The 16,706-nt window shown below is 39.8% G+C and overlaps 1 pseudogene; it reads right to left on the bottom strand.

The window, feature by feature from the left end:
• Positions 1 to 376: 376 nt before the first annotated feature.
• LOC147611596 (uncharacterized) lies at positions 377 to 995 on the bottom strand (annotated as a pseudogene).
• Between the last annotated feature and the right edge of the window lie 15,711 nt (positions 996 to 16,706).

Here is a 16,706-nt window from a genome sequence, read left to right on the forward strand (position 1 = left end):
GCCCATTAAAGTCCTGAGAATATTGTTTCTTTAGTCTTGCATACGCATTAGGATCACTCCTGCGTAGGATCCTCATGCACTCTATTGACATGTGAGATACGTCATGTGAACGTTGATTTGTGATATTGTCAATGTCATAATCCGGAATCTACATATTTGAAGGCAAAGAAGATTGTATCAATAGCATGCTTCTATATAAAAGAAAAGAGAGATGTGCATGGAATTCAATAATTATCACAGATACAAAATAGTTAGAGACAATAAAAGACAATTATCAAATTAAATTAGAGACAGTAGAGAACATGGTGCAAATTAAAGTGTAGAATTAGGGTACAAGAGGTCAAAATAACATTAGGAATTGTATACAATGAAGCTCTCAACCCTCATCTGTTAAGGGTGCTCGTGGAGGTCTACGCCATCCAAAATTGATCAGTAATTCATCACCAGCACGTAATGATCTGATAGCATTGACAACTATGTATCTTTCTACATCCCTACTCATATGTCCTGGTTCATGACTATTCTCACACTCCACAAACGTGCAATTGGTTCTTGAACTCATCCCTCGACTACTATTGATTAAACCTGCTATGTTTCCTTGAGAGTAAGGTCTTCCATCAACATAGAGTCTTTGTCCTTCTGCATGTGTAATCCCTCTATCAGAAAGAGAGGCTGCATTGAGACATAACCCATAAGTACTCATGCTCCGAATGTAGCGAGTAAGCTGATGCCATGGACCCCATCTATATATAGGTCCACAAAAAGACATAAGGGTGACCTCTGAACGAGGGGGCACATGCAAATCCTATGCAATAAAGAGGCCTCGTCCTGCTCCACTGATGGGTAGACGGAGCAATCATGTAGCGATTGCCCTAGAAGCTAAAAACCACTCTATCTAAAGGAAGTGATCCTCTCTGCCATCCTCCGTATCATCTTCGATCATACGTCTGTACTAGAGAATGCATACGAGTAGGCAACGAATGATCTCCACCCATCTTAGCCTACAAAGCAGGAGGTAGAGGATGTAGAGAAACCTCGAGCTGCTGTCCGTGCCGTGTGGGAGGGACATGTGCACCACTGATAGTGAAGTCATCCTCGTCACATCAAGTGAATATACCTACATATATAATATGGTTGCATTATACGAGTAGGCAACGAATGATCTCCACCCATCTTAGCCTACAAAGCAGGAGGTAGAGGATGTAGAGAAACCTCGAGCTGCTGTCCGTGCCGTGTGGGAGGGACATGTGCACCACTGATAGTGAAGTCATCCTCGTCACATCAAGTGAATATACCTACATATATAATATGGTTGCATTATATATGAGCCTTTGATTTATAAAATAACCAATAATAAAACTAAGGGAGAACAGTCACATACCATAGGTCGATGTCGCTCCTCAGGTGGTGGTGCTCGCTCAAAAGTACCATGAGTCATCTCATGTGAAAAGCACTACCGTCGTGGCCTCCGATATGTGCCATGACAACGAGCGCACCAGCATATAATAGACTCATCGTAGTAGAAATCATCGTAAATGGGTTCATGTGCAGTATTGGAACTCTGTGCACCCCAACCACCACTAGTAGGAGGTGGCGGTGTACCCTCTGATTGGTCCGAATTTGATTTTCAAGTACCATAAAAACATGAGTCATTTATCAAATGATCGACATTAAAAAATCAATAAAAGAAACAAAACATTAAAATCTAACAAGTTCTATGGTATATTCTAATGCCTATTGTGATATGAAAAATAAACAGACGCTACTGTATGGTGGAGACAAACAAGAGGAGGGCTGATATGTGCATGGAGACATGGCAATACTTCCGCAAGGAGAGACGCCTACGCATCACTTTTCCTCACTAGCAGAAAGTGTGTGCCTTTGCTAACGTATATTAGAATTAATATGAACTTTGCTAGATTGATTCTAACTATTCTCTAATCTATGTTATTTTGTTTAATCAAATTTACATAGACGGCACCACGAAAGAGACTGCAAGAAGCTGGTCACACATCTAGACTAGGCCGGATGGGACGAGATGGATTTGTGGCCACATTTGTGAGTATAGTTTTAACTTTCAAAGGTAATATTATTGAATGAAGAAATCAATAAGTCTTTGGTTCTGTCTTGATGCAGACCGAAGACTATGGTCGTGCACCTACGGCGCAGGAGATGGAGTGCGCCACATACTACGGCTACCGCGCTTTGCAGGCGACACTTGTTGTTGCTGTGTGACAGGCCAAATCCACTTGTGGGTATCACTGTTTTGTTTTGTAGTTTATTTTCATGTTAACTGTAATATGTTCTTATTTGATTTCACTAACTAATGCAGGAGCAATATGGCGAGGACGCCATGACAAAGGTGGCTCGACAGGAGGCCGAGAGGCTGAGAGGAGCAGTGGCGTGATCGCGGGTGGGGGCACGGGTGGTGGCATTGGTGATGGTGGTGTTGCAGGTGGGGGCACGGGTGGTGGTAGTAGTGATGGTGATGGTGATCACGAGTCCAATACTAGCAAAAAACCCTTCAAAGGTGAAGGGGAGAACTTGGGCGAGGCTGTGGAGAAGTGGGTTGAAGCCATGGAGGAATATTTTGATGTCACCGGATACAACGAGAGGAGAAAAATGGCTCTTGCTAGGCTCAAAATCGTGGAAACAGCCAAGGTGGCATGGAGAAATCATTGCGACACCAATCATCTGGATAGGAATACCCAGTCCTGGAATGATGTTAAAGCCTATCTAAGAAAGAGATTTTGTCCCCCCGGATTTTTAGAAACCAAGATGAATGAATTCTTAGAGCTAAACCAGGGGAGCAAAACCATTGAAGAATATCATCAAGCATTTGCTCTTCTCTTGAGGTACTCACCACTACTATACGAAGAGCAACTTATGGCCACATTTATCGGGGAATGAACAAACCTTTAGACACCCTGGTCAAGAATGCCAAGCTAGTTTCCATGGCAGAAGCTGTAAGAATGGTGAAGGACTTCACCAAAGCCTTCATCGTTAAAGTCCTCGGCAAAGCCAGCTCCCTCATCCTTCAAGAGATTCTAGACACCTGACAGTTCTTCCAACCTTTCACCTCTGAAGAGGCACCAAGGTCCCAACCAGAATCTGGAGTCAGGAAGTTTTAGGAATGAAGGAAAACCTTTCCCTCAAAGTTCTTTCAAGAATGCACAGGGAAGAGCTTCGAAGTGAGAACAGGTGCTTTGGATGTCAAGGGTTTGGGCACCAGCTCAAGGATTTCCCATCTCCTTCTATGGGACAAGGAAGCTAGGGTCCCAGAATTTAGAGACAGACTCCTTTGTATCAGTCCAATCAGGGTCCCCCACGCCAAAATCAGAGCAACCCCAGAAGAGTGCCAGCTCAGCCTATAGCCTCCATGCAAAGCAGTCTCCAAACTCCCTCCCAGAACTCGGGAAACCAAAGAGAGAGAGTTCCACCTGAGACTGCAGCAGCTAGAGCTGTCACTATAGCTGAGGAAGTGGAGGAAAGAAAAGAACAGATCTATGCCGTAATAGAGCATCAGGGGAATAACCGTCAATTTTGTATCCTCCAGACTCCATCAGAGTACCATGGTAAGAAATTGAAGATTTTGATTGATTTAGGCAATACTCATTATTTTATTTCTCCAGGATATCTACGTAAGTTAGTCCTAGATCAAAAATCAGGGAAACCTATGCAAATGGAATTGGCCAGTGGAAAGATTCTTTTCACACACCCTGAGACATACCTTATTCAGTTTAGTCTAGATGGGAACGTAACAGAGTGCTAGTTCAGAGTCCTACCCTTGGGAGTCTATGATGGAATCCTTGGAATGGATTGGCTCCATAAGAATCACACTGACATTCATTATCACAAAGGAACCATCTCTTTACTTGACCTTCATGAGAATAAAGTTCAAGGCACTGGAATTTCTAGATCCCTAGTGTTGTAATTAGTTAAGGCTTCTAAATTGTTAAAAGGGCTCAAAAAGAGGCAAGCTGTTTATGTCGTTAAGATGAATCCACCAGTAGACATAAAATGCAAGGCTAAAGAGCCAGAGTGGTTAAGTGAGTATGCAGATGTGTTTCGTGAAGAGCTGACTAAGATGCCTCTGTCTCGAGAAGTAGATCATGAGATCCAGTTAACCCCCAGAGCTCAGCCAGTAGCCCAACGTGCATACAAATGCTAGTCCCTAAAGCCATTGAACTTAAGGAATAATTAAGACAACTGTTAGAGCAAGGATTTGTCAGACCCAGTGTCTCACCATAGGGTGCACACGTTCTCTTTCAAAAGAAGAAAGATGGAATGTTAAGACTTTGTATTGACTACAGAGAATTGAATCAATTAACAATTAAAAATAAGTATCCTATCCCTAGGATTGATGAACTTCTGGATTGGTTAAGTGGGACCCAAATGTTCACAAAGATAGATCTCAAATTCGGGTACTACCAGATCAGAATCAAGGAACAGGACATCCCAAAGACAACATTCGATATATATAGGCATTATGAGTTCACAGTCATGCCGTTTGGATTGACTAATGCCCTGGCAATGTTTAATCGTCTTATGCAGGATATTCTCCGAGAATACTTGGATGATTTTTTTCTTGTCTTCTTTGATAATATCTTAGTATACTCAAAGAATGTTACTAATCATGAAGATCATGTGCGCAAGGTCTTGGAAATCCTAAGGAAACACCAACTCTTTGCAAAAAAGGGCAAGTGTTCTTTTTCTATTGAGTGACCAGGTGGAATACTTGGGATTCATAGTGTCAAAAGATGAGATTTCTCCTAACCCCGCAAAGATCCAAGCCGTCGTAGATTGGCCGGAACCGAAGATAGTAAAGGAAGTCAGAGGATTCCTAGGATTAACCGGATGGTATAGGATCTTCATACCTAGGTATGCTCAGATAGCATCCCCTTTAACTAACCTTCTCAAGAAGAGTACCCTTTTTTAATGGACTACAATGTGTCAAAGTGCCTTTGATAAACTAAAGATAGCCTTAGTAACCACCAACCCTGTCCTTAAATTGCTAGATTTTACCAAACCTTTTGAGGTAGTTATTACTGATGCCAGTGGGTTTGCCTTATGCGGCACTCCTATGCAAGAAGGTCATGTAGTGGTCTATGCATCCAGAAAACTTAGAACACATGAGAGAAATTATGCCATCCATGACTTGGAGTTACTCTTAGTAGTTTATGCTCTGAAGTTGTGGAGACATTATCTTTTGGGACAAAGGTTCACCTTGATGATAGATCATCAAATTCTGAAGTGGATCTTCACCCAAAGGGATCTCAACATGCATCAAAGGAGATGGTCCAGGATGCAAACCCTGCACATGAATTTGATTTTGAAATTAAGTATCCGCTGGGGAAAGAAAATGTGGTGGCAGATGTGCTCATCAGTAGAAAAGCAGCCTTGCTTACAATTAAAGTGGTGTCAAATCCATTAAAGTGGTGTCAAATCCATTAATTTGTGAAGCAAGGGAGAAAATCATGCAGGACAAATTTTTTGCCCCTATTTCTACCCTTCTGATGTAGGAAAGCAAGAATCCTTAGGAAATGAGTCGAGTTCTTGGGTACAAATTGGATGAAGGATGCATGTATTATAATAATCAGCTATGCATTCCTAATGACGAGGAAATAAAGGGAAGGATTCTGAGAGAAGCCCATAAAACTTATATGTCTCTGAAGAAAAGTTTCTTTTGGCCTGGACTCAAAAAGGATGTACTTGATCATATGCGACAATGCTTAATGTGTCATAGAGTGAAGGCAGAGAAAGTCAAGATGCGAGGAAAATTGCGGCCTCTAGACATTCCACAGATGAAGTGGGAATGTATCAGTATGGACTTTGTCACTGGATTACCTTCAGTGCAATCACGTTACAACTCCATTTTTGTGGTAGTTGATAGACTAACCAAAGTTGCCCATGTGATTCTAGTGAAAGAAACATATACTCCAGTGGATGTTGCCAAAGTTTTCCTTAAAGAGATCTTCAGATTGCATGGCTTACCCAGGAGGATAGTAAGTGACAGAGATCCCAAATTCACATCAAAATTTTGGACTGCATTCTTCGAAGTAGTAGGAACTTTATTGGATCTCAGTGTACAGCCTATCACCCTGAAACTGATGGCCAGATTGCCAAAGAGTGAACCAGGTAATAGAGGATATCCTTCGATCATGTTGTGGCAGGAACCCAAGAAGTGGTTAAGCCATTTGCATCTAGTTGAATTTGCTTACAATGCTTCTTATCATTGAATTATTGGGATGAGCCCTTTCAAACCTTTGTACGGACAAGATTGCCTTACATCGTTGACTTGGTCCAACCCATTAATCATAGTCCAAATGTCCAGACAAAAGCTTAATGACATAGACCCAGCAAATGCAATCGATCCGTTAAGATATTAAGGTAGCCCAAGATAGGCAAAAGTAGTATGCAGACAAAAAGAGATTAGAAAGAGAGTTTGAAGAGTCAGATTCATTCGAGTATGACCAAAAAAAAGTTCCTTATCTTTAGGTAAGTACAAGAAGCTCTCTCCTAGATACTGTGGACCTTATGCTGTTATAAAGAAAGTGGGAAATCTAGCTTATAAACTTCTTTTGCCTCGCCATCTCAAGGTACATAATGTATTCCACGTCAATTCTCTTAAGAAATATGTACCCAGCCCGAGTCACATACTTGATGAACAATTGATTTCTCCGACTCAAGGCCAGATGGTACTCCAACCTGAAGAAATCCTTCACGTTCGGGAGAAGGTCCTCAAGAGAAAAGTTCTCAGAGAGTTTTTAGTCAAGTGGAGGTTCTTCCCTCTAGAAGACGCCACCTGGGAGAAAGAAGAAGAGTTGGCAAAAGATTACCCCCACTTTGAGAGATATCATTTTATATTCACACGGATTGTAAAAAGAGAATTCAAGAAATCTATCGGGATCAAAATATTCAGATAAATGATTAATCTATTCATCATTGGAATTCGTAACTAATTTAGGAATCAGTTAAGTGAATATTCAAAGAAAGAAATTCAGTAAATTAGTGAAAATTAAATTATCAAACCTTTTCGAGAAAGATAGATCAAGAAAAATCTTATCCAACTCAAACCTTGAATAAGACTATGACCAAGACCAAACTCTTTTGTCAGTTTTGAGGAAAGAAGGTGTGACTCTAGTTTAAAAAATATAATCAAAACTTCCACAAAATCTGAAACTAAGTTTGAGACCCTTCGAATTGATCTGTGGATCAAGGTTATAGAATTTGAGGAATTTTGGTATGAAATTCAGAATTCCAATCAAGAAGTTTTGGGGATACTGATTCAAGAAATACTCCTTGTATTCAAAAGAAAATCAAACTGAAAACTTGCATAAAAATGAAATGTAATGTGAATAGATGTGATGAGATACGATGTGAATCAGATGGATGTGAATATGTATGTGAAGAATGGATGTGAATGTGTATGTGAAGAATGGATGTAAAGAATGGAAGTGAATGTGTATGTGAACAATGGATGTGAATGTGTGTGACGAATGGATGTGAAGAATGGATGTGAATGTGTATGTGACGAATGGATGTGAATGTGTATGTGAAGAATGTATGTGACGAATGGATGTGAATGTGTATGTGAAGAATGGATGTGGATGTGTATGTGAAGAATGGATGTAAATGTGTATGAAGAATGGATGTGAATGTGTATGTGAAGAATGGATGTGAATGTGTATGTGAAGAATGGATGTGGATGAGTATGTGAAAGAATGGATGTGGATCTATGTGAAAGAATGGATGTGGATCTATGTGAAAGAATGCGATGGACTCATCTCTTGTCCGGATATCCGTGGGTGGTGGGCAAGGCCCTGAGTCAGGGACCCTGTCCCGCGCAAGAAGTGCTACTTCTGCTGCTAGCACCCTTGAATTCATTGTGTGGAGGGGATAGGGATCTTTCAGCCACCAGACCCTCTCACTGAGATGAAGAAGAGCTTGACTCGGACATTCACAAGGCTCTTCACAGAACTCAACCAGGACCCTTCAAAGGTGAAGGGGACTGGGCAAGGCTATGGAGAAGTGGGTTGAAGACATGGAGGAATATTTTGAAGGCACCGGATACAACGAGAGGAGCAAAATGGCTCTTCCTAGGTTGAAAATTGTGGAAACAGCCAGGGTGGAATGGAGAAACCATTGCAACACCAATCATCTGGATAGGAATACCCAGTCCTGGAATGATGTTAAAGCCTATCTAAGGAAGAGATTTTCTCCCCCCGCATTTTTCAAAACCAAGATGAATGAATTCTTAGAGCTAAACCAGGGGAGCAAAACCATTGAAAAATATTATCAGGTATTTGCTCTTCTCCTCAAGTACTCACCACTGCTAGACGAAGAGCAACTTATGGCCAGGTTCATTCGGGGAATGATCGAGCCTTTAGACACCCTGGTGAAGAACACCCAAGTGAGTTTCCATGGCAGAAGCTATAAGAATGACGAAGTAATTCACCAAAGCCTTCATTGTTAAAGTCCTGCCAAAGCCAGCTCCCTCATCCTTCAAGAGATTCCAGACACCGAGAAGCTGTTCCAACCTTCCACCTCCAAAGAGACACCAAGGTCCCAACCAGAATCTAGAGTCAAGAAGTTTCAGGAATAAAGGAAGAACTTTTCCTCGAAGTTATTTCTCGAGAACTCTAGCTCTTTCAAGAATGTAGAGGAAAAGAGCTTCGAAGTGAGAACAGGTGCTTCAGATGTCAAGGGTTTGTGCACCAGCTCAAGGATTTCCCGTCTACTTCTATGGGCCAAGGAAGCCACGGTCCCAGAATTCAGAGACAGACTCCTTTGTATCAATCCAATCAGGGTCCTCTGCGGCAAAATCGGGGCAACCCCAGAAAAGTGCCAACTCAACGTCGTGCAGCCTCCATGCAAAGCAGTCTCCGAACTCCCTCCCAGAATTGGGGAAACCAAAGAGAGAGAGCTCCACCTAAAACTGCAGTAGCTAGAGCCGTCACTATAGCTGAGAAAGTGGAGAAAGAAAAAGGACAGATCTATGCTGCAATAGAGCATCACGGGAATAACCGTCAATTTTCTATCCTCCGGACTCCAGCAGAGTACCAGGGTAAGAAATTCAAGCTTTTGATTGATTCACGTAGTACTCATTCTTTTTTTTCCCCAGGATGTCTACGTAAGTTAGTCCTAAATCAAAAATCAGGGAAACCTATGCAAGTGGAATTGGCTAGTGGAAAGATTCTTTTCACACACCTTGAGATAGACCTTACTTAGTTTAGTCTAGATGGGAACGTAACAGAGTGCTATTTCAAAGTCCTACCCTTGGGAGTCCTATGATGGAATCCTTGGAATGGATTGGCTCCATAAGAATCAAACTGACATTCATTGTCTCACAGAGGAACCATCTCTTTCCTTGACCTTCACGGGAATAAAGTTTGAGGAACTGAAATTTTTGAATCCCCAGTGCTGCATCTAGTCAAGGCTTCTAAATTGTTAAAAGGGTTTAGAAAGAGGCAAGCTGTTTATGTCGTTAAGATGAATCTAGTAGACATAAAATGCAAGGCTAAAGAACCAGAGTGGTTAAGTGAGTATGCAAATGTGTTCCCTGAAGAGTTGACTAAGATGCCTCCATCTCGCGAAGTAGATCATGAGATCGAGTTAACCCCCGGAGCTCAACCAGTAGCCCAGCGTGCATACAAAATGCTAGTCCCTCCCTGAAGACATAGAACTTAAGGAATAATTAAGACAAGTGTTAGAGTAGAGATTTGTCAGACCCAGTGTCTCACCTTCCGGTGTGCCTGTTTACCAAAGTTCAGGAATCATCATTTTTCAATCAGAATCCAAATCAACTCATGAATTCTCAACCAGAATTTTAAAATCATATCAACCACATTCGAATTCATCATCTGGATAGCATTTTTGCTTATAATTTCAAAGTCTTAGATTTACTCGTATATACTGCCAGTAAAGAGCTGCAGTTATACCCTTGGTATATATGGGTAGTCACAGTCCTTAGAATTATAAGGTAAATACCATCATGTCTAGGTCTCAAGCAAGTCAAAGATTCCATACAATTACGGTACTTTCATTTGAAGACCCAATTACCAATTTATGAATTTCAGTCAAAATATCAATTTGTATGAACTTCATCACACGATTCCAATCTTTTATTGGTACTTCATAAATTTTTGATATTTCTGGCTTTTCGGTTGTTCCACTTTAGCCAATTCGCTCTGATACAAGCTGAAAGATCCCTGTCTCCTCTACGCAATGAATTCGGGGGTGCTAGCAGTGGAAGTAGCACTTCTTGCGTGGGGCAGGGCCTCTCACTTGTTGGGACCTCGCTCACAAATATCCGAACAAGAGACTAATCCCTCGGTTCTTCCAAAACCAAACTCGGAAAAACTTCCCTTGCCCAAAAAGCACGGGCGATTCCTCCAAGATATTTTTACTCTAACGTAGTCAAGGTCATCACTAACCAAACTAATCCGACCGAACCTGTAAACACTTGGCCAGATCAAGGAAGAAACTTTCACTTGGATCATAGAGACCAATGCTTTTTTCCTCATTGAGACCAAGGTTTTTTTCCTCATTGAGAGGCGCAGTCGTTGATACTTTTCCATAGAACAATTACAATCCGGGATTTACTTCATCTATTGTACCATAACAAAATTGAGTCTCATTTTAGGGATCCATCAGTCCAGCCTAACCCCATCCAGTCCTATGGGTTAGCCAACCCCCCCAACCACTGTAGTGATGGGATCCAATTAGCTGACTTTAAAACAATCTTTTAATGAACCATAGTATCACTGATAAAAATTCTCCAAAATATCCGGTTGAATCCTAATTTCCAATCATTCCTGAATCGGTGCACCTATGGCATCATTGGCAACCAGAACGCTCACCACTTGTCCACTCAGGGGCCTTTTCTATAGTTTCCAGCTCATAATACCCGGTAATATATTCACTTATAAAAATCAAAATGGAATCTCTGTTGAAGATTAGCAAGATCAACCAACAGACCCATATAAAAGAGACATAGACTCATCCGTTGAGGACCAGCAAGGTCAATCAACCAGATCTATGCCTGGTTTCAAAAAACAACTCTTACTCCTTATTCCAATATCTTCCACAACGCACGTCTGGGTATCTTCCGCAACCCAAAGCCCGAGCACCGTATGGTCGGCACCCTCTAGGATCCTTCGCAGGTCACCTAGCACTTCACTTATACACTGCTTCCTTGGTCCCTCATCCACCGTATCGGAAGCTCACCATTTAAATTGAACCAAGGCTGGTCAAGACCTCGGCCGAGACCTTGCTATGTGAGACGTCCTCCATTGACTCTCCGTCACATGTTGCAACTTTATCAGTTAGGTCTCCCCCCACGACCTCATTCATAAGACGTTCAAAATGCTTCCCCAACATTCTTGACATTAAACAGTCATTTAAAAATAGGTCATAAATACAGTTTCTATAAGGAACTCTCGTCTTTCCACATTGTTCCACATCAATCCACATTATTTATTCTCCATCCAATTCATATGTATTTCCATTCTCATTGAATCACATCATTTCCCATCTCATCACATCTTTTCTCATTTATCATCACATCTCATCCACTCGCATCCACCCATATCCACATCTCATCACATCACATTCATTCACATCTCATCCATTCATATCTACCCCGATCCACATCACATCACATCACATCACATCACATCCATTTCACCTCACATCTCATTCATTGACATCTATCCCGATTCACATCACATTCATTCACATCACATATCATCCATTCACATCTATCCCAATTTACATCACATCTCATCACATCCACTTCACATCACATCTCATCACATCCATTTCACATCACATCTCATCCATTCGTATCCCGAGTCACATCACATCACATCTCCTCCATTCACATCCCATATCATTCATTTACATCCCGATTCATTCATTCACATCCCGATTCACATGACATGATATGACATCACATCCACATTCATCACATTCATTGTATCCCCATCCCATCACATACATTTTATCCACATAACATCACATCCATATCATACCTCATTCATACACATCCCATCTCATTCATCCATATCCATCCAATCATTCACATGCATGGCTATTCACATCTATCCATACATTCACATCTATCACTTCACATCCACATATATTCACATCACATCACATCTCCTCACATCACATCTATCCATACATTCACATCCACATATATTCACATCACATCACATCTCCTCACATCACATCACATCTCATCCACATCCACATCACATTAGATCCATATCTCTGTTCATCACACCACATCTCATCCACATCTACATCACATTCACATCCACATCCCTTTACACCACATCACATCCACATCCCTTTATATCACATCACAGCCTTTCACATACACATCCACATCCATTCTTTCATATACACATCCACATCCCTTTACACCACATCACATCCACATTGCTTTATATCACATCACAGCCTTTCACATACACATCCACATCCATTCTTTCATATACACATCCACATCCATTATTTCACATACACATCCACATCCATTCTTTCATATACACATCCACATCCATTATTTCACATACACATCCACATCCATTCTTTCACATACATATCCACATCCATTCTTTCGCATACACATCCACCACATCCTTTCTTTCATACACATCCATATCCATTCTTTCACATACACATCCACATCCACATCCATTCTTTCACATACACATCCACATCCATTATTTCACATACACATCCACATCCACATCCATGTACTTCCCATCTCACCCTTTCACATATCCTCTCATCTCATCATTCACATCCACATCCATTTTCATTACATCACATCTTATCACATCCTATTTACATCTTATCACATCCTATTTACAACACATCTTATCACATCCTATTTACATCTTATCACATCATATCGCATCTCATTTACATATTATCACATCCATTCACATCCTATCGCATTCACATATTATCACATCCATTCACATCCTATCGCATCTCATTTACATCTTATCACATCCCATTTACATTTTATCAAATCTATTCACATCCTATCACATCCCATTTACATCTTATCACATCCCATTTACATCTCATCACATCCATTCCACATCCTATTCCCATTTAGTAACTTTTTCTACTTTGATACCGATAATGGGACTTTTTCTAAATTTCTGCCAATTGCTTGGCTTAGATAAAGATTCTTTTTCTCGACGACTATTTATATATTCCTTCTCAATTTCTCAATTAATTATATTCAAAATTTCTCTTTTGAATAAAAGAAATCATGGAGTTTACAGAAATCAATTCTACCCATATTTTCACTTTTTTTGATAAATAATCATAAATTAAATTATACTAAAAATTCTCTTCTTTCCATTTAATTTCTTGGATCTTAAATACCATGGGAATTCCTCTTTTGCATTTTATTATTTGCATTCCAATGTCATGGGAATACCTCTTTTATCATCAAATATTTCTCATAAAATAATTTCATCTAAACTAAAATACCCATTAATTCAAATGATAGGAGTTTCTCTTTTTCCATCTAAATGATGGAGTTCCAAATGTCATAGGAATTCCTCTTTTACCATTTAAATATTTCTAATAGATAAAATAAATTTATCTAAAATTCATCTTTTAATTTAAATAAAATATCCAATAATTCCAATATGCTAGGAATTTCTCTTTTCCCATTAAATGATGGAATTCCAAATGTCATAGGAATTCCTCTTTCATCATAAAAATGAATTACTAGAAATTCCTCTTTTTGCTAATCAACTATTTATGCATAAACATTACAATCAAATCTTGCATAATTATGATGAGAATTTTTCAATTTACCTAGGATGATTAATCCTAGAATATGGTAGGAAGTCCTTTCATATTATGAATGAAAATGATTTATGTGTTAATTTTTTAAAAAAATTATCATAGTTTCGCTTTGGTATTACTGATAATTTTTAATAATTTTGAAAGCATAAAGTTAAGTAATACCATATGATAGAATGACTATCATTAGGATCAATATCCAATTATGGACTTGATTCCTAAGTTTTTCATAAATTAAATAACATAAAAGTATTAAAAAGCCACTTATTTGGCCTCAAATTTGACAAGTATAGAAATCACTTTTAGATTTGAGAATTGCTTCATGAGAAGCATCATTTGAATATAGAATAGGTCATAGGAATGACCATTCTTTGGGGCAGAGAGAGATATGCTTAAAAAACATTCTAATTTAAGCATAAATGTAAAATTTATAAGATTTTTCACTAGAATTCATTACAGAGTTCCAATTGCCTTAAAGAGCCATTCAATTGAATGCTTCTAAAGCTTGAGAGGGGTTGAGAAGTGAGAAACATTTTGAGATTTAAGAAAAAAGACCATAAACCACACTTTACCTCTTAATTTGCTTGATTCTTTAGTCAATGGATGTTGAGAGAGGGAGAGAGATGAGACAAGAGACACCACATATGCTCCGCAAGAATGAATCATATTAGTCACAAGTCACATATATATAGGCAAGACCTAGAGTGAGTTAGGGCTAGCTATGTATAGCTCCAACAAGCTAGCTATATATAGCTCAAGTAGGTATATGTTGAGAGAGGGAGAGAGACGAGACAAGAGACACCACATACGCTCCACAAGAATGAATCATATTAGTCACAAGTCACATATATAGGCAAGACCTAGAGTTAGTTTAGGGCTAGCTATATATAGCTCCAATAAGCTAGCTATATATAACTCCAACAATAAATGTGCATGATGTGAAGTAATGTGTGAAGTGTCCTAAAGTCTATAGGCTATGTACAAGTCTAGACAAAATTGACATGACGTGAGATGTGCTAATCTCCAAAAAGAGAGGCCGCCGCAACTCCAAGTTCTGATTACAAAAGTGTAAACCGAGCGTCATGGTGTCCTTTGGTGATCAGTTGGACAATGTTCTACCATTATTGTTCCTTTCCTTACTTCATGTTGAACATAGTGATAATGAACTGTAATATGCTTGGACTTGCTATGTTGCATGTAGTCCTTGGCTAGACTAATAGCACTTTGGTTGTCACATCTAAGAGGAGTGCTTGAGGAAGGAGAATGACCAATATCAGCAAAAGCAATTGTCGAAGCCAAACCAATTCACGAGCTGCTAAAGATGCAGCTACATATTCAGACTCTGTAGTAGAAACTACAATACAGCGTTGTTTCTTGCTAGCCCAAGATACCAAACAGCCATTGATAAAGAAGCAATTACCACTAGTGGATCGCATGGACAAGTTAGAGCTGGCCCAAGATACCAAACAGCCATTGATAAAGAAGCAATTACCACTGGTGGATCGCATGGACAAGTTAGAGCTTGCCCAATCAGCATCTGAATAACTCAAAAGATTAAAAGAAGTTGATGAAGATATGTCTTCTTGACAGTGATATACAAGTCCGAAATCTGCAGTGCCCTTCAAGTGCTTCAAAACACGTTTAGCTTGAGACCAATGTCTTGTTGATGGAGAGGACAAGTATTGTCCTAACAGATTTGCTGCAAACAGAATATCAAGATGAGTACTCATGTCCACAAATTAAAGACAACCAACAAGATTAGCATAGGGTTGATTTAAAGCTAATGATTCTGTTGGATATATCATCCAAATCCATTCAAAGGTTGAAAGGGGCTATGTAATCTTGATTACTTCACTCAAGACACCTCCTCAAAAGGGCGCCTACATCAAATATAGCCTAGAGGGAATATTTCTCATTTAAGGCATACCCACATGGGGGAGATGGCATACCCACATGGGGGAGATGGCCTCTTATGGTTGTAAGACATCATAGGTGATGTCATGTGGTCATGTACTACTTGCCTATATAAGAGGCCTTTGCTAATGAAGATTCAACTCGTGTATTTCCATTATAATGCCCAAGCTATGTCTCATTAGTGTTTCTTAATTCACTCTTAATCATGGTTATAATCATGACCTAACCATGACTATAACCATGTTTGATCCTCCTTAGTTTTGTTAATTCACTCCTAATACCAACATTTGGTATCAGAGCCACATTAATACAACCTAATCCCTCTCATTTGCCTCATCATTAGTGATTAATTAGCTTAATCATAAGCTTATCTCTTCCTATTTCATAGCCTGAAATATAGGGCTGCCTTGGAGCATCCACAGCTCACAGTCGCCTCCACGAAATCGTACGGGATTCAAACCGTGTATTCTCAACATCATAAAGAAGCTGCAGCTCGGAGGAATCAGGCGGATTTTGCGCAGAGACGCCAGCATTGCAGGCGAAACCGGCGCCAATTTTTTTGGGGGAAATCAATCCACCGATTGAACCAGTAGAAGATTCTCTAATTCGCCTTGGCTTTGGGGGTTTTCAATAGCTGCAAACACGCCTGTGCAGTCAGTTTCTTGAATGGATTTGTGGTTTGGTGGCTTCAGGTCTGACATAATCTCAGAAAGTTCATTTGGTAACAGTTAAAGCATGGATGATTAACTCACTTAATCACTAGTAATTAGTGCTTAATCTGGCCTCAAGTCATTGCTATTGAAGGTGCTAAAGGCATTTTGTATTCAGACTTAGGCTTCTATCTCATTCAAGTACTCCAAGTGACCCATTTTTTGGAAGTTGTTTTGAAAGCATTATCACATTGGTCACCATATACTTGATGATATTACTATATTGTGATGATGATATTG

Source organism: Cibotium barometz, chromosome 47 (assembly GCF_041138505.1).
Source record: "Cibotium barometz isolate CiBa-2024 chromosome 47, ASM4113850v1, whole genome shotgun sequence".
Taxonomy (NCBI): domain Eukaryota; kingdom Viridiplantae; phylum Streptophyta; class Polypodiopsida; order Cyatheales; family Cibotiaceae; genus Cibotium; species Cibotium barometz.